We start from the raw sequence: 22,930 nt of genomic DNA on the forward strand, positions 1-22,930 counted from the left end.
AATTCGAAAACTGAATTCCCATCCAAACGAAACTGAATCTTCTTCGAAGAGCACAAGATCACAGCGTTGTAGGATGTCAACCAATCAATTCCCAAGATGACGTCGAAATCCCTCATATCAAACAACACTATATTTGCCTTCAAGTTCAACCCACAAACAAGAACAGGACATTCCTCTAACACTTTATCTAGTTTAACAGTAGACCCAACAGGGGTACAAATTGACAAACAACTAGATAAACATCTCGGTGTAAGATTAATCTTCATAGCAAAAGTAGATGAAATGAAAGAATGAGATGCACCCCTATCAAACAACACAATTGCCGGAAAAGAAGCGACTAATAATGTAACTGTTACAACTTCATGGCAAGGGTCCTGCTCAGTACCGAAGATGCTAAATACTCTGGCAGAAGGAGGGGTAGGGGCAGGAACAGGAGCGGGAGCGCTTCTCATGGTAGGAGCAGAAACGCCGGGCAAGGCGGACTTTTTATGACACAAGCGAGCAAAATGTCCGGCCTGCTTGCAAAGGAAGCACACAAGGTCTCTCTTCCCAACAGAAGCGGCTGCCAAAGGGTGTCTCTGAAAAGCAGGCCGAGGGTGAACCACACCAGGCCGAGAAGGTTGCACAAATCTTGTAGGTCGAGCTCCACTAGGTTGGCCACGAGGACCCACATGAGTAGCACTGGAACTCTGACCCACACTCCTAGGCTGGAAGGCAGGAGTGGGATATGGTGAAGGCCTCACAAACTGACACTCGGTGGGATCCACAAGACTGGGATGCCTAGGCTGCCAAGGTCTCTGAACACGCACATTTTCTCTTTCGGCTTCTTCCAGCTTCTTTGCATTCTGAACCACCTGGGCATAACTCTCAAGAGGGAGGAGGGTGAGGTATGTCTTCAAAGATGGCCGCAGTCCTTTGCAGAATTTCTTTGCTTTCGCATTATCAGGCTTCATCAAATCAGGGGCGAAAAAGAATAACTCTTCAAATTTCTGTTGGTAGTCCAACATAGAAAGGGAACCTTGGGCCAATGCCATAAACTCAGTCTCCTTGGCATCCTTTACTGCCTCAGGGAAATAGTTCTTACAGAAGGCTTCCTTAAATACTTCCCATGAGACAACACCACCATGGAGGGTTTCTAGAATAGGTCGAGAAGAAGTCCACCATGCATCCATTTCCTGCTGAAGCTTCTGCTCGGCGAAGAGTACTTTCTGAGCATCCGTGCACTGCAAGTTCCGGAAGGCCTTTTCTAATTCTCTTAGCCATCTGTTAGGGAACAAAACATCCTTTGATACACCAGTATAGGATGGCAACTGCAGTTTCAAGAAACTCTCCATCAGCCTGGTATGCGGGGTTCCTGCCAACCTCTCCTCACACGGGGCTGCCACGCCGGGGTTGCCATGCCCACCAGCACGGTTCTCCTCCCGAAGATTCACAAAACCAGCCATCATCTGGTTGAACTGAGTTTGCTGCTGTTGCATCATGTTCGTCATGACACTAGTGATGTCCTTGAAGCTTCCAATGTCAGGGGCATTGGGGATGCCATTGGTAGTATGGTTGTCGTCTTGGGTCTGTTGGTCAAACCCTCCAGCAGGCGTCTCCTCATTTTCGGTACTACCGGAGCCGACAAGACGATTTCTCAGTATAACCATTATGCAAAAGAACATTGATCATATGATTAAAATGCTCAAAACACACATAGGTTCCTCAATATCGTAAGCAAATAATCAAACATTGGTCAAAATCCAAAAATTCCATCAAAATTCCAATTTCTCAGACTTTCAAAAGCCTTGGTCGACTGGCTGGTTGACTGTCAGTCGACCAAGCTCAACAGTAACGAAAAATCAGGCTTTTTAACTTCATTTCCTCTTTGTTTCTCACTTCTAACTCATTTCTCTTGTGGAGGGGCTCTGGAGAACACATTAGCAAACACTTCTAAGTAGATTCCAAGTGGTTTGAAGCTTCCACATCATCAATACATCAAGCATTACTCAACCAAGTAAGTAAATCACTATTCATCATCTTCTCAATTGATTTCTTCACTTAGATTTCTCAAAATATCATGTTAAACTTGTTGTTCTTAGATAGAAACATGTTCATGCATGCTTAGAAACATAATCCCCTAGTTTTCATGCAATAACAATGCTTAAACATCAAGAAAACACAAAATCTCAACTTGGTTTCGTTAACGTAGCCGAAAGTTTCCAAAATTTAGAAAAATTTAGATTTCTCCCAAACCGCTAGGAGTTTTAACACCAAATTTGATGCTACACACTCCAAATGACATGCTACACATTACCATGCAATTCGTTTCAACCAAATTCAATAATATAAAAAATCCCCAAATTTGACCTAAACATCGAAATCCCTCTTTCCTAGCTTGCTGAATTTTCAACTTTAGGACGCGATTTCGGCCGGTTTTCTTCGAATAAACATCACAATCATGCAATTCTAAGTATTGTGCATATGCCAGTATACTCAACTTAAATTTTCCCCAAATTTGAAAATTTCCAAAAAATTACGAAAATGCCCTTCATGTGCAATTTTTGTTAATCTTCTAACATCGACTTGTTGATCTTTTCTACAGATATTTATACACTATGGAGAGACGAGGACGAGGTGGTCGTGCTCAAGGTAGGGTAGTAGGAGCCAGGAGAGGTAGAGGTCAGGTGCCTTTGCTGCCACGAGCGGAGGTGATTGATCGACACCGCTTCGTTACCCCCTTGGCCGAGTTTCTTTACGATGCATACTTTGGGCATTGTCACATAGAGTATGGTTGACCATTTTGGGTTGGAGAGTTGACAACTTTTCGGATCGGTGAGAGATTCGACGCTTTGGGATGGACACACCTACTTACTGGGGATTTGCCGGTGTACCCAGAGTTAGTTCGGCTGTTTTACAACAATCTGACTTCTTTTGTGGAGGGTCGAGCTGATTAGATGGAGTTAGTGATAGCGAGTCAGATCAGGGAGACTCAGATCAGATTTACTACTCGTACACTAGCAGAGATTCTCGGGGTTCCTTATTGCCCACATGCATGTGTGTGGATATCAGTAGGGGAGAATTTCAGCAAACACGTGCTTCCATATGAATTGCATGAGATATGCATGACGCTTTGGGATGGTGATAGGTGATGAGCACATTTATGTGTGAAATCTTAGGTCATAAAGCATGCATTTTATACACTTAGAGTGGAGTTACCTTGGGTTTTATGTTGTTTTTGCAGATTTTAGGACTTTTCAAGATTTAAGCAAATATTTAGAGTTTTGGGCTTGAATCATGCTATTTTACACGTCAAGAAGTTCATTCAAATTCTCAAATGTGAAAATGGGCCTGATCTGGAGCATGATGGGCTAGAGATGTGTGATTATGGGCCAACTCCGAAATATTGAAGAGATAAAGAAGGCAAATCTGATCTACGGCTGAGATTTTAAATCAAATCTACAGAGATATTATTGAGAGAGTCCAAATGGAAAAGAGTCCTTGCATACCTCAATATCTTATTTCCTATCTTGGATTTAATTAAAGAAAGAAAAAGAGGAAAAAGAATTATATTCAGAAAGAAAAAGAGGAAAAATCCCGTTTTTGAATGCCTCTGTCTAGTTTTGATCAAACCCTTCATCGAACAGTCATTCGATGTCCGATAGTGCTGATTTTTGGAGGAGAGCTTCACGACTACTTAAACCTCAAATCCAATGGTGGAATTATGCATCTGATCTCTCTAAGTCGGAGCGATTACTATGTCAAAACCCTAATTGGTTGAGTCAGATAGAAACCCTGAGTTTTATTCAAATTCAGCCGTGCTTCATATCTCATGTAAACTCTATAAAAGGAGATCATATTCCATCAAAGGAGAACCTGTTCTAGAGCTTAGTAGAAGCATTCTTTCTTCTCTCTTTAGTTTATTAAGGTTTTCTCTAGTTTTCTTTGCTTGCATTAGTGAGATTTAAATTTCTAGATTCAATGTTTAAGTTTAATCTTTTTATGTAATGCAATTCAAGTTCAAGCTTCAAGCTTCAAGTTTCAATTTGTTTAGATTCGTTTTTCTCTGGGTCTAGCAATTGCAGATTTAGATCATTCTAGATCTAGATCTGGTTGTTAGGGTTGGTTGAGATTCGAATCGTTTGTTCAATTCGCAAGTAAGTAACCTTCTTTATTAATCTTCTCTCCTCCCTCCATTTCCGCTTCTATCTACCCCTCCATATTCTTAATTTAGGATTTACTTTCAGCATTATTTATTGTTCTCCCTTCCCCTGGATCTTTGATCAGAGATGCCTACAGTCGTGCCTCTCTTTGGTTAAGGCTTCCTTTTCCTTTTATTGCTTTGTTTATTGCTTTGTTATTTACTTTCTGTTATTTACTTTCTGCCTATTCATTCATCATCTCGGACCACATAACCGGAGCAAGCCTACAGTCGTGCCTCTGCTTCTGGTGACGGGTGGTGTTGCATCTGCATTTTAGTTATGAACTAAATTTTACTGACTGCTTTAACATACTAACTGGTTTTACTTTTTTTTTTTTTTTTTTTTTTTTTTTTTTTTTTTAATTGTTCGCAATTTCAATTCCTGTCTTTTATTTATGCATTGATTGTGTTTAATTTATTTTTCGTTTCAATTTGATTGCATTAGACGTATAGATTAAGATCATTTAGTTTAGTTAATTAGTTAACAAAAATTGAATCATTCCACTCTCGCATTACTATTAAGAAGTTGAATTATAAGTGGCATATCTCCTTGAGATCGACCCGTTAGCTACACGATACCGTGCGCTTGTGGTTACTTTTAAAATTCATAGGTGCTATCAGCCTAGGAACAGTGGCGAGATGATTGCATCGGCCAGAGTCATCAGACGGATTGTAGAGAGGAACATCATATCAAGGGCGGGACATCATCATGTGGTTACGGTGATGGATGCCTTACTCATCTATCGGATTTATATGGGATTTGAGATCGATCTGGCTTATATCATACAGAATGTTATGATCGAGGTTGTCACGCATTCAGGTGTTAGGAATCTTTGGTTTGGGATCTTATTGACACGCATCTTCAGTTATTTCGGGATAGATCTGGATGGTGAGGAGAGAGTTGTTGGAGTTGCGGGGTATTCCATTGGTACGAGGACTATTGGACTGATGCAGTTAGATCGAGTTGACAGGTCTCCCAGTCTAGGTGACGAGTCAGAGTCCGAGGATGATGATGAGGATGTTCCAGCAGAGGATAAGGCCAGGGATGATATCGGTGTGCAGGATGTCGGTCCCGATGATCAGGGGGTTCCCGCATCACAGTTTGAAGCTGGGGGTTCATCACAGGCTGTACCAGAGGCACCGGATCTGTATGCTCAGATGCAGTCTATGACTTCCATGATGGAGAGGATGGGGGTCGACAAGGAGCAGTTGTTCGAGAGTTTATGAGCAAGGCAGACTCAGATATACGAGAGGATGGAGGCGAGTCAGTCACATATGTATGAGAGGCTTGAGGTGAGGCTTGCACAGATAGAGTCCAGGCAGGATCAGATACAATCTCAGTTCACTCAGATCACTGAGGATGCTAGCACATCCAGAGTTCGACGATGATCTCCTAGATAGATAGATTGTATTAGGACTTCAATTATGCTTTCTATATGTAACCCGTTGTAAAACTTATTTAAGTTAATGAAGGTTATTTCGGTTTCATCTGTTATTGTGAGTTAATCACTTTCTTTTTTGTTTCATTAAGTGGTGATTGTTAAATTCATAATTATTGTATGTTATTCAACAATTCACTTATGCTTCATTAATCGGGTTTCTAGTCCGAGTTATCTATTATTCACTTCTAAGAGTAATTGAATCACCTTGGATCTGTGACTCGGAATGTTCCGTTATCGTTTGTGGTTGGGGCCTTACTTGATCTTGGGCTCTGATACCACTCTGTCACATCCACCCAGCCGGTATCCTATCTGGCATACCCGGGATGTGATCCACAGCTCGAGATCCAGATCGAGCGGCCATGCCTCCCACATACACGATAACATAATCATGAACAATATAATCAATGTATAAAGTAAGCAATAAATAGATCAAATGAATAAGAAAGATAATTAATCAGAGTGTGGAAATATCAAGTGTCAACTTCTCATATAAGTGTTCTCAAGGGGAAAGAGTGATCAGAAGTCACTCCTTCGACTCATAGCGGAACAATGGTTAATCCAACTTAAATACAAACAGTATATAAGAGTAAATCCATAAGAGTTAAGGGGAAAATATCCAAATGATTACAGTCATCCAGGGAAATGGGGCCTACACATAGGTTTCTTCTATCCTAATGATTACTTCTTCATAAGTGTGGATGAAGTGAACCCAACGCGGTCGCTCCCTCATTAAGGTGGGGCTAACCCTGGTACGAACCATAATCCTCCTCGGCACAGCAATCCTGACTCTCAGCGTAGCCATCACCCGAAGGGTAGTATGCGGGATCATAGCTCGGGTCGTAGGATGCACCATCAACTATACCTGCAGGATAATCTAACAAATTGCACAAAAGGAATGAGTTCAAAGAACTCAGCAAGGCAAGTTGTTTCATAATACACAATTCATTCGATACAAGTCACAGTATGATGCAATATGATATGAGACAATGATGAAAATATGATTTCAATCTTAAGTATGCTAGTCTCTAAGGTAGACATGCTTTAAGCCATAGCACCATACTTCTTTGGGTCGTCTGTCACTCCCCCTCAATCATAAGATATCTTGGGTCTACCGTGGTAATTGGGTAAGGTCCTCATCAAGCCATGGTTGGGGATTTAGTCACCACTCTCTCACATCACCATTGGTATAAGTATTGGCGCATGTCGCGGCGAAGCCTAGCCCAATGCAAGTCATCTACTCAGTTGTATCATGTCAGATCCAGATACTTTCCCTATGGCACCTACCAACTCGGTTCCGTATCCTTCACACTAGAGTCAGCGTATCCTATGGCACCGACCAACTCGGACTACGGACTCATCAACCCTATTGGTCATCCACAAATGGTAAACGAGAAGCTCTCACGTCCTCTCACGGGTTGGTTACTGGTCTTGAGCACCCGTGAGCCCAGGTCTATCCATTTGCAACCCTACCAATAAATGGCCCCTTTCGGGTATCCGCAGTGTAGTTTAAGTCTTGGTGAGTTTTTTGTGGAAATTTTCTCACTTGTGCTATTGATGTGTGGTGAAATAACTTTATTTATGTACGGTTTGTTTTTTTAAAATTTTTAGTAAATTACACGGCACCTGCTATAAAGATGATAAAACTCTTAACCACTCGCTATTACCATTTAAATTATATTGCACATACACTCAAACTTACAAATTACCCACAATTACAATTTCAGTTAAGATGAAGTGCAAAATGATCAAAATGCCCTTGTTATAGTATAATAACCATTCTACCATCATTTTAATTTTCCTACAGGCACTTCTTGGTGGGTGAAGGAATTCTCTGTTCACCCATCTTCTACGTACGTCACACCCCTCACCTGCTAGAGACCAAAACTGTACCTGTCGGAACCCCTCTACCTGTTTGCACGCGTTTGGAAGATGGAAAAAGAAAAGGAATCGTTGGATTTTAAGTGTTAGAAAATTTTTCTCTGCAAGTGATCGCCCTTTTACTTTAAGTAGAAACCAATCCCGTTTTCCAGACTTTTTGTGTGTCAGCGGGACCCAGGTACCATTTGAACGTGAAACCTTCCTCCATTAGAGTTGTTGTCCCTTGAGAGAAGTGAGGAGAAAGTCCTGCCATGGACGTTCTGAGAAGTTAGAAATGATAAAAAGGTTCCTTCTCATACATAAAATGCTGTTGAAGACTGGGTCGATTTGTTTATTTTTCTAAAACGCAAAATACTATATTTTTGCTGATTCGACGGAATTTTTTTAAAAGCAAAATACTAGATCTTTGTTGATTTGATTAGAGCTACCAATCTGATTTGTTATTTGATTTCAAATGCAGGCGAACCCTTGAATAACCCTTTGTGCTGACTCTCGAAGATCTGAAACCAGTTCACATCTTACACCTCCTTTTAGGATTTCACAGCTAGGGGTAGCCACTTGTTCTCTCTATATACCATGCACACATACTTCCAAGAAGGAGAACAGCTTCCAACCAAATGATTGATGGTTTTTTTGGGAGCCACCGCCACGCTCGTTGCCTCAGTGGGAGATGACATGGGTTTGTCGGGACGATTTTCCGGCTGTGGTCACCGGCAGGGGAGAGGTGAGGTGTGGGTAAAAATTCTTCCTTCACCCACTAAGGTTCGCAATAAAAAAATTAAAATGAGGGCAGATTGGTCATTATTCTATAATAAGAATATTTTAGTCATTTTACACGTCTATTTAACTAAAAATATAACTGTAAATAACTCTTTTTTTTTTTTTTTTGGATTAAACTGTAAATAACTCTAAGTGTTGTAATTTAAGAGATAATAGGAAGTGCCATGTAACTTACTCTAAAATTTATTTATTATGAGAGAGTGCCTTGAAATTTTCCAAAAGACATGAAGTTAGCTCTAATATTCCGTCCTAGATATATTTTTGTAAACCTTGCGCTTTTTTGCAAAATTGTTTTCAATTTTCAATGTTACATCGGACACTCAGTGCCATGTAACCATTTCATCTTATTGGAAAATCAACAGACACTTGGACCGCTTTTATTATTATTATCATTTTATTTTATGGCTAAAGCTTGAGTTGAAGGTTCTCTGTTGATTTCATACCTTTTGAAAACCAACCCCTACCCAACGTTAGCAAAAGAGATCATCGCCTTTTAGAAGAGAAGAAAACTGAATCCCTCACAACAAATAGTTTGAACCAGTAAGTTTCAGAAAAAATGACGAAGAAATATTAGAAGCCATCACAACTGATTTCGCAGGAAGCAGGGAAGAAACTCAAGAACCAAAACGACAAATTCATTGATGATTAACCCAAGATTCATTTATCATTTCCAAAGAGACGGTGATAGAAGTTTAACGTTAAATGTTCCATTTAACGTTAAAGCCTAATGTAAGATTACAAGGGAAATTAGCAAGAATGGTGCGTGCAATAAAGGAAGTAGTGGGAAACAATGAAGGAATTAGATTCCAACATGCGTACCGAGAGTCCAACTACGCTGCTGATTGGATCACGAAGACACCAGCTTCTTTAGAGGAACCTTCGCGATTATTTCTGGATCCACCCCCAAGAATTGGAGGAGATCCTACAGGCAGGATAAGATTTGCATGCGTGATTAGTTTTCTTTTTCAGGGTTACTAAACCCCATTTATTTGTTACACAAAAAAAAATAATAAAAATTAATGTCATTTAAATGACAACTGGTGATAGAAGGCTAACATAACTAACTCATAAATAAAAGAGAAAAATTAAGAATATTATTCGACGATTTAGATTTAGTTGCCAAATCTGATGGTAGATATTTAGAAACGTTCAGCTAAGAGAACTTGTGTAGAAATAGAACCTGGAGGTACTACGGTAGTTGCTCGTTGTGCAGCTTGAATCAATTAGAAGCTTAGAGCAGAGGAATATAGAGGGGGAGAACACGACCCTATGGTCAGATCCAGTACAACAAGTGAGGTTCAGATTTCTAAGTTCACAACCAAAGCTAACTGCATCAGGGCACCTAGTCTCGAAGAAGTCAAGAGAGGTAAGTGGCCGTGCAATTACCATCTTTAGCAACCCTTGCAAGTGTACCTCTTATGGTCAAGATGGTTTGGGTCCCTAAACCGGAAAGGACCATTGGGCCAAAACTTGTTTGAATAAGATTCGTTGTCAAGTCTTTGCAAAGGCACTTCTCGGTGCAGATGTCAACTGAGAAGTCAGGAATCACAGGGTTTGATGACACCCAACTGTCGCTCCTGACACTAATGACACGCAACTGTCGCCTCATGACTTTTTAGCTGAAATGACGTTGGCAGGGGACTCAACGCATCTCCACCCAAACGTCAAGCACCTAGCATTTAATTCAGCATTGAATGCACTGAGTCTCATTTAATGCCCATGGACAAACTGGAAGCTTCTCATTCACTCCCAGACTGTATCGAGTACCACGAACCTCCATTTTGCCTAATCAACTGAGGAACAACGTCACATCAAGATCAACTCTACACTGACCCCTTGATTCACCTACGAGATCACCAGTTGTCCCAAGAACCAAGTTCATCAACTTGCGATATCAGTCACATCCTGAAGCCACCTCAACCGTCCGTTCAAATCATTTCCATCGAAGGGCTGAGCAGAAAATTCCACCATTTTAGGTATGGACCCAATGCTTAAATAGAGGGAGGACATACAGGTAAAGGGGACAAGCTTGAGGTCTTAAGAAAAATTCTAGTTTTTGTCCTTTTCTTTTATTATTCTTTTTTCCTTTTTCCTTTTTCGGATAGCCCACAGTGCCCTTTGCCGCCCTTTATTCCTCTCAGTCAACCCTCTGAGGCTCTGATGGCTGATGAAAATCATGAAATATGAAGCCCTACACCTACACCTACACCTACACCTACTCTAGGGGTTCAAGGCTACTCAATAAGTCAATAATCAATATCTGTCTTACTTCCCTTCCCTAAATGCCCCTAAATTCCTTTCCACATTGGTTTTAAGGTATCTGTGAGAAAGCAAAGAAAACTCAATGTAGCTGATTGACATTCATTTGTAGGTTTTTCTTAACCATGCATGGTGTATTCAATTTACGATTTTCTAGGTGATACCTGGACTCCCAAGGGGAGATGTAAGAAGAATTACCAACTTGACCCTTAATCCCGATGTTATATTTGGTTATTTTCTAAATCTTCCTCTGAGGGAGAAGGATAGATCGTTAGTGTGTGGACGCTTTAGAAGATATAATTATTACGGGTACATGTATGGTTAGGTTCCATTTGCATACTTGGTGGAATCTGGCATATCATAACTAAACCCTTTGCATGGTTCACGGTGCTAGTTTAGTTGCTTTTCTGACTTTGGTTTCATTATTTATTATTTTGTCTAGTTTAATAATACCACTTATCTTAGTCATTTTTATGAGCCTACAACGCCAAAAGAAAATTAACAATTTAATTGACTCTAATTAAAAGGGTGTTATCAATTGCGTGTGAACATGTTTAACCTAGTCTCATCCTATAGATATTTTTTATCTTTATTATTTGAAATCCATGAGCTTTTCATAAAAAGGTAATTAGTGCTACTTCCTCTAAAAACACTTGTCAATGGGCATCAATAGACAAGATCAACTGGGGACAATAGGATAACTGGTACACTAGTAAAAGATAGCATTATAGCAAGGACTGTCATGAAACACACCAATAGGCATCAATTCAGCAATGTTTGACTATAGTGGAACGCTAAACCCTAAGGTTAGCATCCTATGCAAGGTTTATCCTAAGTAATAGATGAGCTTGTATTAATTACTGGGGTTAATAATTGATGGGGGTCTCGGGCCGATGCATTGCCATTCGGATTGAGATGGGCCAAACCGGTCCATTGTGGAAGTGGACTAGGGTTTGGGATTGCTATTATAAATAGCTATGATGGGGTCCCTCCAATCGCTCAAGTTCTTTTGTTCTCTTCTCTCTCCACAAGAAAGAGGTACGATAGAAAGACGAGGAGATTGGAGAAGGCTTCGTCACTCTGCAGATTTGGCATTCAAGGTTTGCATTGATCTTCTTCAATATACGTCTAGTGTAAGGTATGCCCAATACTTTCTAAATATAATATCGTGTTCTAGTTCTTGCATGGTTTTATTATTGATTAGGGTTTTGAGGAAAACCCTAGATGTTCCAACAATTGGCATCAGAGCCTTTCCTGCAAAACTAGAATCAATTGTTCGTTTTAATCATATTTTTTTATAGATCATATTATATGGTTTAAAGGGATTTTCTTTTTAGAAAGGAGATATCCAATTATATTATTTGATTTTTGATTGGACTCAATGGGAGGATTAGGGTTTAATTGAAACCCTAGATTAGGTTGATTTGATTGGATCCAATGGGAGGATCCTTACTTATGGTGATTTAATCTTGGATTAGATCAAATAGGAGGATCCAGAGTATAATTGAAACCCTAAATTATGTTGATTTGATTTTGGATTGGATCCAATGAAAGTATTTAGGGTTTAATTAAAACCCTAAATCATTATGGAACTAGATTCTGTTAATTTGATATTACTTTTGGGATTCAAAAATAAAAGGATCATAATGATATAGTTTTTGTTGAAAGAAGGCAAGAGACGTGAAAAAAAAAAGTTTTGGTTTTTTCATGAAGTTATTGATGATATAGGATGATGAGATCTTGAATCCTGTCTTGTGTGGGTGTTTTGGGTTCGTTTTGGAGATTTTTTCCTTTTCATCAAAATAATAATAAAAAAATATATATATATATATATATATATATAATAATAATAATAATAACTAAATAAATAAATAAATAAAAAGGGAGAAAAAGAAGAAAAGAAAATAAAGATTTAATTTTGTATTAACCCCTTGTTGGTTGTGTTTTATATTAATATATTGTGCATATTTTTGTTTTTCGACTACAAATTTTCGATGGAGATAATAAGAGGAGGAATGTAATCCACCAAAGTGGCATCTCCCCCATCTTCTTATTGTCAACCATAGTAGTCAAAGTTTGGTGACATTTGCCCAAAGGTGATGTTATCTAAGTAACATTGATATATGCACTCAAGTAGGAATGAATAATAATTCAAGAAATTTCATTAACCCAAAGGTAATGAGATTTTCGAGGATTGATGTTGCATTCAATTATTTTTTTAAGGTGGGTTAATACACTATGATGTTTTGGGAAGCATAATTTAGAAGTTTCTAATCACCCAAAGGTGAAAAGAATTTTCGAAAGTTATTGCCGTCCCGCGGTATTTGCAAGTTACATGTGAGACCTTGTATATTCTAACCCAAAGGTTGAAATATTACTTGGTCGGCTCATGTTGGTTAAGGTTTCTGCCTTTAGCATGTTTGGTATGGTGTGATTTTCATAAGTTTCTTATCACCCAAATGTGAAGGAATTTTAGAAAGTCATTGTTATCCCGTGGTATTTGCAAGATTACATGTGAGGCCTTGTATATTTTAACCCAAAGGTTGAAATATTACTTGGTCGGCTCATGTTGCCTAAAGTTTTTATATTTAGCACGTTTGGTATGGTGTGATTCTCATACATGTATATCTGAGAGTGACATGTGATTTTCATAATATAATTGTTTGAATGTCTGCTCTCACTTATGTTGTTCGTTTGAACTTTTGTTCTTCTCTTAAGATGTCTACTCAAGCTAATGCTTTGGCTTCCATCCTTGCTCTTTCCGGGGAAAACTATAAAAGATGGGTAGATGAAATAAATGCTACACTTGGATTGCTTGATTTTGATGTGGCTCTTAAAGAGCCAAAGCCCGCTGATCTTTTCGTTGCAAGTACACACGAGGAGAAGCTAAAGCATAAAGAATGGGTGACAGCCAACAAGAAAAAGTTTAATTATATGAAAAAGTCCATCCTTGAGTCCATGCGTGACAGTATAGAGATGAAGGACACTACAGTAGAATATCTTGTAGAGATAAAAACAGTGTTTGAGTTATCACAAAAGGGGGAGAAAGGAGAACTAATGTCCAAGTTGACTTCATCTACATTTGATGGTATGGGAAGTGTTAGAGAATATCTTTTAGAGATGTCTTCTATTGCAAATAAATTAAAAGATCTTGGGACAACGATCGATGATGAATTTCTAGTTCATCTTGCTATCAAATCTCTATCAGAGTCATACGCTACCCTTAGAACTTCACTCAATGCGCAGACAAAGGAAAAGACCATGAAAGACCTCGTTTCCATATGTGCTCAAGAAGAAAGCGACAAGAAAAGGACAAGAATCGAGACTATGAATCTGATTGAACACAACAAGGCATCTGCTAGTGGGTCTCATAAGAACAAACAATTTTCTTCCAAGAAAAACAAGTATCATCCATATAACAAGGAAAAGAAGAACCATGATGATATTACGTGTTACTGGTGTGATCAAAAGGGACATTTTAAGAGAGATTGTAATGCACGTAAATCTTGGCTTGAGAAGAAAGACTCTAAGGATGGGAAGAAAGAGTAATACAAGGGATGAAACCTCCAGTAACAAGATGATGAATTTTGCACTCACATCAGGAGTGATGTCGATAAATAACTGTTAGTGGGAGAACTCAGGGGAGAAGACGATATTTATGATATATATGATGAAGGAATTATTTTCTTATGGAAGTTTTGATGCATGCATGAATTTAATTGTGCTTTATTGTTGTGATGTTTTGGAAATGGTAATTTTACTATTGTCCAAATGTGGCTTTAATCATAATTGACTATTGACCATGGCCTTGGGCCTAAATGTGTGTTGGCCTTGAATGTGACGGTGTTCAAGGCAACCCATGAATATGACGATATTCAAGGGTATGACGAAGGATCAATAAGAAATAATATCGTTTCTGTGATCACAATTTTTGAATATTCCTTGTTTATCTCATTTCGGTTTAGTTAGTAAGTAAACTTCTGTTGTGACTGATAGAAAGAAATATGTCGTATGATGAGACATATATTCTACTATTGTCCGACATTAATGAACTTGTTAACTAGATCAAGGATTAATGGCATATTTTTGTGATTGAGATTCCATGGCCACATCAATCGTAACAGAGTAATTAATCTAGCCAAAGTGGGAGATTATTAGGTTTATCCTAAACAATATATGGGCTTGGATTAATTACTGGGGTTAATAATTGATGGGGGTCTAAACACATCGGGCCGATGCACTGCCATTAGGATTGGGATGGACCAAACCAATCCATTGTGGAAGTGGAATAGGGTTTGGGATTGCTATTATAAATAGCTATGATGGGGTCCCTCCAATCGCTCAAGTTCTTTTGTTCTCTTCTCTCTCCACAAGAAAGAGGTACGGTAGAAAGACGAGGAGATTGGAGAAGGCTTCGTCACTCTGCAGATATGGCCTTTAAGGTTTGTATCGATCTTCTTCAATATATGTCTGGTGTAAGGTATGCCCAATACTTTCTAAATATAATATTGTATTCTAGTTCTTGCATGGTTTTATTATTAATTAGGGTTTTGAGAAAAACCCTAGAAGTTCCAACATCCTAGACAAAATATTCTCCCGTGGAACGTGACTTGAGAAGATAGTAGAATGCTAATTGATAGTGTTCAGCACCCTAGGCAAAATACTTTCCCACTAAAAGAAACCTACGTTCTCCACTCCATCAAGACTAATGGATTTTCCCTGAAACCCATTGCTTCATGCCACCATATTTCTCTTCCATTTTATGCTGACAACCCTTATTCTCTTTCCTGCAGATCTCCTGACAGCTACTTTAAAGTTTAAAACAACTCTCCTTCCAATATTTTAGCATAAACAATCATATCTTATTTACAAACTTTCATTCCCTTCCTCGGTGTAAACCTAGCCTTTGCTCTAACTAAACCCTACGCGTCTTTGCCATAAAATAAAACTGTTGAACTTAGGGCCTACTGCAGCTTCAGATAAATGTATGTGTCCTTGTATTCATCGATTTCATATGGTATAATACTTCAGCTTAATTATTTATAAAACACCATGATGTTTCCAGTCATCTCCTCCTATAAGCGTTGCATAGGCTTCGCATAGCTAAAATTATGATGAACCATTATGCATCAAATTTATTGCGTGGATGTAACCATTTTGTCTTATTGGGAAATCAACAAACACTTGAACCGCATTATTATTATTATTATCTTTCTATTTTTTTTTTTTTTTTTTTTTTTTTTTTTTTTAGTTTGGTAATAAGTATATATATACGGAACCAACCAAGACTATTCCGTTCATAGCACCCGTAAGGCAAATTGCCCCACAACCAAGGGTTACTAGCCAAACCGTTGAGCACGGGATCGATAGAACTTTCCGGCCTAGAGCGTCTATAGAATTGTTAGACCCTTGGAACAAATACACATTTGCATCGGTCTATAGAATCAACTACCTTAGAACCTCCTCCTATTATTGAGAAACTTAACCACTGATAAATTATCGGAGTGGGCTTTAACGCACATAAATCCAGATTATAATTAAAGCCTCCAAAATACCTGCACGCAAACTTAGAGCTTCACCAAGTTCATCAGTCAAGCATCCTAATTTCAATAAATAATAAAATACCTAAAAAAAGCTATTTAATTGAGTTTTAATTGAGTAGAAAAAGAGAGAAAGAAAAAAAAACACTAAGTAGATAATTAAAATAAGAAATTCGAATGAAAATTCTATTCTAATTAGGAAAGCTGAGTGATATTTGAAAACGTGTTGAAAGAGAATGAACCTACTTATACATGTGATGAAAGAGTAATAAGAGAGCACAAACTCAACTACCTCACCATTGTGTCCATCAGAAAAATAACAAACCTTTAAGGGCAGTTTCGTCACACCAATCACTTTTAAGTAAGTAATCCTCAACTGAATAATCACACAAAACGTCTTTTAGAATATAATGTGATGTTTTTCAATCCAAGCTTTTCACAAATTTAATTGAGTCATTGACTAAATACAACTAAAGCTGTACACTGAGCAATGGTCATCCAAGTTTTTTTTTTTTTTTTTGGTAATGGTCATCCAAGTTGAGGCCAACAGGAAGAAACACGGGACGTGGGGCCCACTGATTCCAACGACTTTTACAGTGGGTCGATGGAATCATGGAACTACGCGGCAATTGTCCTACCCTAGTTTTTGTCCTTTTCTTCTATTATTCTTTTTTTCTTTTTTCTTTTTCGGATAGCTCATAGTGCCCTTCGCCGCCCTTTATTCCTCTCAGTCAACCCCCTGAGGTTCTGATGGCTGATGAAAATCATGAAATATGAAGCCCTACACCTACACCTACACCTACACCTACACCTACACCTACTCAAGGGGTTCAAGGCTACTCAATAAGTCAATAAGTCAATATCTGTCTTACTTCCCATCCCTAAATGCCCCTAAATTCCTTTCCTGATTTATCTCATTTTAAAAATTATATTAAAACTGATAAATTGGAAGATAACCCCTGAATTTTTTTTTTTAACAGAGAATTAATAGGGGAGGGTTGAATGGGTGACTTCTTCACTAAAAAGTATTGATCCTTACCAAGTAAACAACCCTTCAATGATAAAATCCAAAAATGTACTTGTAAGTGTAGATGCATAGTAATTTAAATTGACCTGATCAATTTAGAGAAGAAAAGATAAAAGATAATATTATGCATTATCTTCATGAGGAAGTGATCTTAATTTTTTGATTAATAGTGTTTTTTACCACTACATCTTATTGAAATGGTTGACTTCATTCGATCGTGGAGAACATTTTGATTTTGGTTTAACCTAGGGAGGTGGCAATCCTATTTGATTGCCCTCATTAGGAAATTAAATTTGAGAATTCTTGATTTCTTGTGTGGGGTTATGTGTCCTTAATTGATTGGTCTCTACAAATTCAGTTCATCAAATACTCACATGCATTTCTTATTCATATCATAGATCTAGGTTCTCAATCTTAATCAAACTCAAAAATGAGACTTTGATCGAAATGGTATGATTAATCTAGCTGACTCCTAACCATGCTTAACTTTGGGCAAAGGATCGAACAACGGCCAATATATCGTGACTTCTCTTCAAAATTTTCTAATTACTTCATTTTTTTGGGTGAACATTTATTTATGCTTTTTTTTTTTTTTGGTAATTACTTTTACCCTTTCATTGATGAAAATTCCCTTATTTATAAGATTTTTTGGCCTAGAATTCCAGCACATGATTTAATCATCTAAAAATTGTAAGTTTAAATGGGTTAATTGGCATTAATGCCATTTCTTAATTCTTTCTCTATCACATGTCCATTTCTGTCAATGATTCATTTGTCCTCAATTTTCATTAGTGGTGCGCGTAATTTAGAGAGAGAAATTGGAATACTTTTTCGATTTGGTTAACGTGGGAGGGATTGCTATGTAGGAAAGAGATCGTGTTTTTTTTTTTAACCTCTGTCCAAACCTCCTCTCCTACACTTCCATTTTTTGCTTAAATCTTTTAATGTTAGAAGGGAGACTCAGAGACTAACTAGTAAAGTCTGAGAGAGATGGCAAGAATAACAAGTAAAGCAAAAGGGTTAATGGGGAGAGAGAAAGAGAGGGGGGAGGAGAGAGAGAGTGTGTGTGTTCGTGTATGAGACGGATGCTGCTGCCTATATATTGAGGTACTCCCATATTAAATTATATCCCACAACGACTGGCCTGATCGGAGGAGTGAAGAGATGTCTGAGGATTACTCAATTGATGGAGATGATGAAAAGGGAAAAGGGATTGATTGTTCTTCAAAGACTGAACAAGTCGTGACACGGCAGTTTTTTCCAAGCTAGGGAGGAACCGGAAATGGAAATAACCTCCGCCGAGGTTTCGCAGCCAATGAAGAAGAGTCACCGGGGGCCCAGGTCTCGATGCTCCCAGTATCGTGGTGTCACTTTTAACACGAACAGTGGCCGTTGGGAGTCTCAAATATGGTTCTACTTCTTTCTCCCTTTCTCTGCCTTCAACCAAAATTATTCATTTGTTTCTTATTTAGCTCCCTTTTTAGCTCCCTTTGTTCTTGAATTGCAGGACGGTCGAAAACAAGTTTATCTGGGTATGTGGGTAATAGAATCATCATTTTGAGAAATTTGTTTCTTGATTATTCCCTTCTTTTTTCAGTTACTGATATGAAACATGTTCTTTGGTTCTAGGTAGATTTGACACTGCTTATGCATCTGCTCGGTAAACTCTGCTACTTTCTCTGTGTCTACCAATTTGGGTTTTCTGGTTCTCCTTCTAAAGATCAGTTCAAATTTCTTTTTACAGTGCCTATGACCGAGCAGCGATCAAGTTTTGGGGAGTTGGAGCATATATAAATTTCAGTATTAAAGATTATGAAGAAGATATGAAACACGTATGTGTTTGTTTCCATGAAATGGAGAGAGACTGGGAAAGATACACGCTTATCGCCAAATCGGCGCTTATCTTCTCTATTTTAGCTTTTTATTATGCTTATTTTATTAATTAAATATTCCTTTTGGTCCCCCAACGTTAACCAAACACTATCGGTGGCTCGTTATAAAAAGTTAAATATGGGTTTTAAATATGGCTTTCGTCTTTGATCGTATGAGTTTATTGCATTCGATGGATCTTGATGATGAAGTAGCTTTTAAGTGTTATTGATTTGTGATCTGGGGTGTGACAGATGAAAAATTTAACGAAGGAAGAGTTCGTACATGTACTTCGCCGCCAAAGCACCAGCTATCCGAGAGGAAGTTTGGAATTCAGAGGTGTTATCTTGCGCAACTGTGGAAGATGGGAAGCTCGAATGACCAATTTCTTGGGAAAAAGGTAACTGAAAATCAAATTCATTTGCAAAACCTTAGTGCTCTAGAACTGGAAATTCTAATTCTCTGTCTAATCTCAATCACTTGCAGGTATGTGTATCTGGGTCTATTTGATACAGAGGTTGAAGCAGCCAGGCAAGTTCCTGATGATTTTAGCTTCTAGTTCAATTCCTTTTTGGTTTTCAAGGGTTTTAGTGTTTACTGTGAACACTGTAATCTTTAACAGGGCTTACGACAAAGCTGCAATCAAGTGCAATGGGAAAGAAGCTGTAACTAACTTCGATTCTAGCATTTACGAGAACAAGCTCAATTTGTCAGGTATCTCCTATTATGTAACGCAAGATTGGTCCTTTTTATGTCTGATTTTGAGATTATTTCGTTTTCCTTTTTAAAAATATGGACATTTGAATCTAGGCAACGATGCCGAGCTCAACCTGAATTTGAGCTTGGGCAACTCAGCCTCTAAAAGAGATGCTGTTGAATCGAGAGATGACAATCGACCAAGCACCACCATGGATTATCAATCCTCTTCTTCGCCAGTGGCGTTTGAACCAAACTGGGGAACTTGCAACCAGGGTTTCAGGCACCCCCAGGTGACCTTCACCAACTTTCAACTTGAAATGAGTTTATTTAAAGAAAAGTCTGAAATTTTACTCTCGATTAGAGTAGGCTAACAATTACAAGCTGGTTTGGATGAGCAAGCGATGAGTCACGGCGGTTTTCTTAGAAAAGATAGGAGCAACGAAGGAGAGGGTTATCGGCTACTTAGCCACACTTGCATTCAATCCCCGGCTGTCTCCTTTTTTCAAGCCCAATGAGTTGCAGCGAAATGGGGAAGCTTCAGCGGTTCACGTCATGCAACATCACCATCATCCACTAAATTATCAAGTGGGTGTGATTGACTTTTGATCGATGAATTGGTTTGGTTTCTTATATCTTTCTTTGTTCCTAATTGTGTTTATGACTCTTTTGTTGCAGTTTGAGCTTACGAGTAATGGTGATGGAGGAGTGCTATCTCTAGCCCTTGAGGAGAGACACAGCAACATCAGTTTGGTTGGAACAACAGAGAGGGCAGTTAGTGGTGGCTGGGCAGCTTCAACTGCTGTTGCTGGATCACCCCAACTTTTCACAACCCCTGCAGCATCATCAGCCATCATCATCCATAATAAACCCTCAGGGCTAGCAGCAGAAGAATGACTTGCATTCTCTCTTTGAGACCCACCTGAAAACCACCCCTCCTTTCTCCCTAACAAGTCTTTCTGCTTTGCCATCTCTCTCTTTTTCTCCCTCCCTTCCTCCCTGTTGCACTTTTACTCATGAGTTCTTCATTGAAGATTTCATACAAACATCTGTTGGTTGGAATTGATACTACCAACTTCATGTTTTCAATCATGGAAACGTGAAGCACTGCCACTTTTCTTCTGTTCATCACTTTCTTTTGGACAGTCCATGAAAAAGAGACCAACCATGGTTATTCCATGGTTGGTATGAATTCAAATTAGATTAGGTTATTTCCCACTGTTTGTGGTGATATGGTATGAATCCAAATTAGATTAGGTTATTTCCCACTGTTTGTGGTGATATGGTATGAATCCAAATTAGATTAGGTTATTCCATGGTTAGTACAGTGTTGTTGAAAGGGATAGTAGTGGTGATGATTCATGACTGTGATGTTGGTTAATGGTGTTTTTATGTTTATGATCAAGGTATTAAACTTTGAACAAAATGGAATGAGCATTCCTGTTGAAACTGAAATTGAATCACTTGTTCCTTGAATTTTCTTTACACTGGGATTTCACTGAACTTCAAGGGTTTTTACTTGGTGAAAAAATGACCATGATTAGGATCAAGAAAACATCAACATAGAACAAATGAGATAATTATTGTTGAATTTGCTGCTGCAATACTTACCTGTATCTAAATCGCTTGGCCCGAAGACTAAAATAAGCAGAAAGAAAAAAATACTGCATAATACAATGTCAACAAAGAAGAAAGAAAAAAAAAATACTGCATAATACAATGTCAACCAATGCAGGAGCGGAACCAGGATTCAATAGTGGGGGGGTGAATAATAAAAGTTCATATTGGAGAAGCACCAATGTTTTTTCGCCACACATATTGTGTGGGCCTTTATAAGACCCATTAGGGTCCTATCTATGAATTATTTTATTATATTAGGGTCTGTGTGGTTACTTGAATCCAGAGATTTCAAATCTCTAGATTAATGAATCTGAGAATTATATCTGTTTGGTTGTAAAAATCTCCAGATTCATGAAATCTGGAGATTGATCTTTTTACACTAAAAATAGATTTATGGGTAATGGGTGAAATCCAGAGATTTCAAAAAAGCTATACATTTGCACATTCACAAAAATCATGTTGATCAAATAGTTTTTTAGGATGAATCCACAAATTTCATTCCACAACCAAACATTTAATTTTATAAATTATATTAATTATCGAACCGATTCGTCTGTTTATAAAATGGGATGGGAAATTTATTATGTATCAAACCATAAGTATTTCATTAGTCCATAAAAGTAAACAACAAACTAATCAAAGATACCGAGAAAAAAGATATATTGATAAGAATTATTTTGATGGATCCACCGCAAGATATGAAAATATGGTTGGGGGTGAGAGTGAAAATTACTATGATTTGCTTGTTCCTAAAATGATTTTATCACCAAGACGTCGTAGAGAGTTGAGAATTTTAATTTGTTTCAATTTTAAAAATGGAAATACTCTAGATAGAAATCTAATATTTTGAAATCTCTAGATAGAAATCTAATATTTTGAAATCTCTAGATATTTGAAATCTCCAGACTTATGTAACCAAACAGGCCCGCCTACATATATTTTGTGGGGCCACATATATTTGACAAAAATATGTAAATTATTGGTAATGATATTTTTTTTTCAACAAGATATAGGTAAATTAAAGAGTTCAAAAAAAAAAAAATACACATAACATCAACCCTAAAATGTCAGTTGCAAACCAAAATTTTCTTTTTAGGTAAGAGATGCAAACCAATGGTAGTTAGTTTACCTTACTAACTATAGACATTTTATTTATAATATAAAATCAAATAACAAAAATTGTAAAAGAAATAAAGAAATTGAAAAAGAGAAAGAGAACCTAATTGTGGAGAGGATTTTTCCCCAAATTTTCCTTAATCCACACTTATAGAATAAATAAAAAGAAAGAAACGGAAGAGAATAAATAGGGATTGGGATCATTATCTATTGTAGAAATCTCTTTTGCAAAAGGTTTATTGGACTCTTCAAGAGATTAAAAATATATATAAATATATTTAAATTTATTATATTGATAATTCTTTTTATTTGATAAACTAATCATAGATGGTCACCTAGGTCAAGTTTTATGATGTTTTTATTTTGGGGTCGTTAGGATATATTTGGTGGAGATGAATAGCCGTTCACGCCTTTGATCATTTTAACATGTTTTTATTCTGTGAAAATATTCCCATTAATAGATTGATTATTCTTTTATGCCACTTGCAGCATGAATTGATTTATGCCACTTGCATGAGCCACG

General features: G+C 37.8%; 1 pseudogene; it reads left to right on the forward strand.

The window, feature by feature from the left end:
* The first annotated feature begins 18,231 nt into the window (after positions 1–18,231).
* On the forward strand, positions 18,232–20,554 carry LOC149018867 (AP2-like ethylene-responsive transcription factor TOE3; annotated as a pseudogene).
* Positions 20,555–22,930: the final 2,376 nt, after the last annotated feature.

This window comes from Hakea prostrata, chromosome 4 (assembly GCF_041222555.1).
Source record: "Hakea prostrata isolate BN-2017 chromosome 4, UWA_Hpros_2, whole genome shotgun sequence".
Lineage (NCBI taxonomy): Eukaryota > Viridiplantae > Streptophyta > Magnoliopsida > Proteales > Proteaceae > Hakea > Hakea prostrata.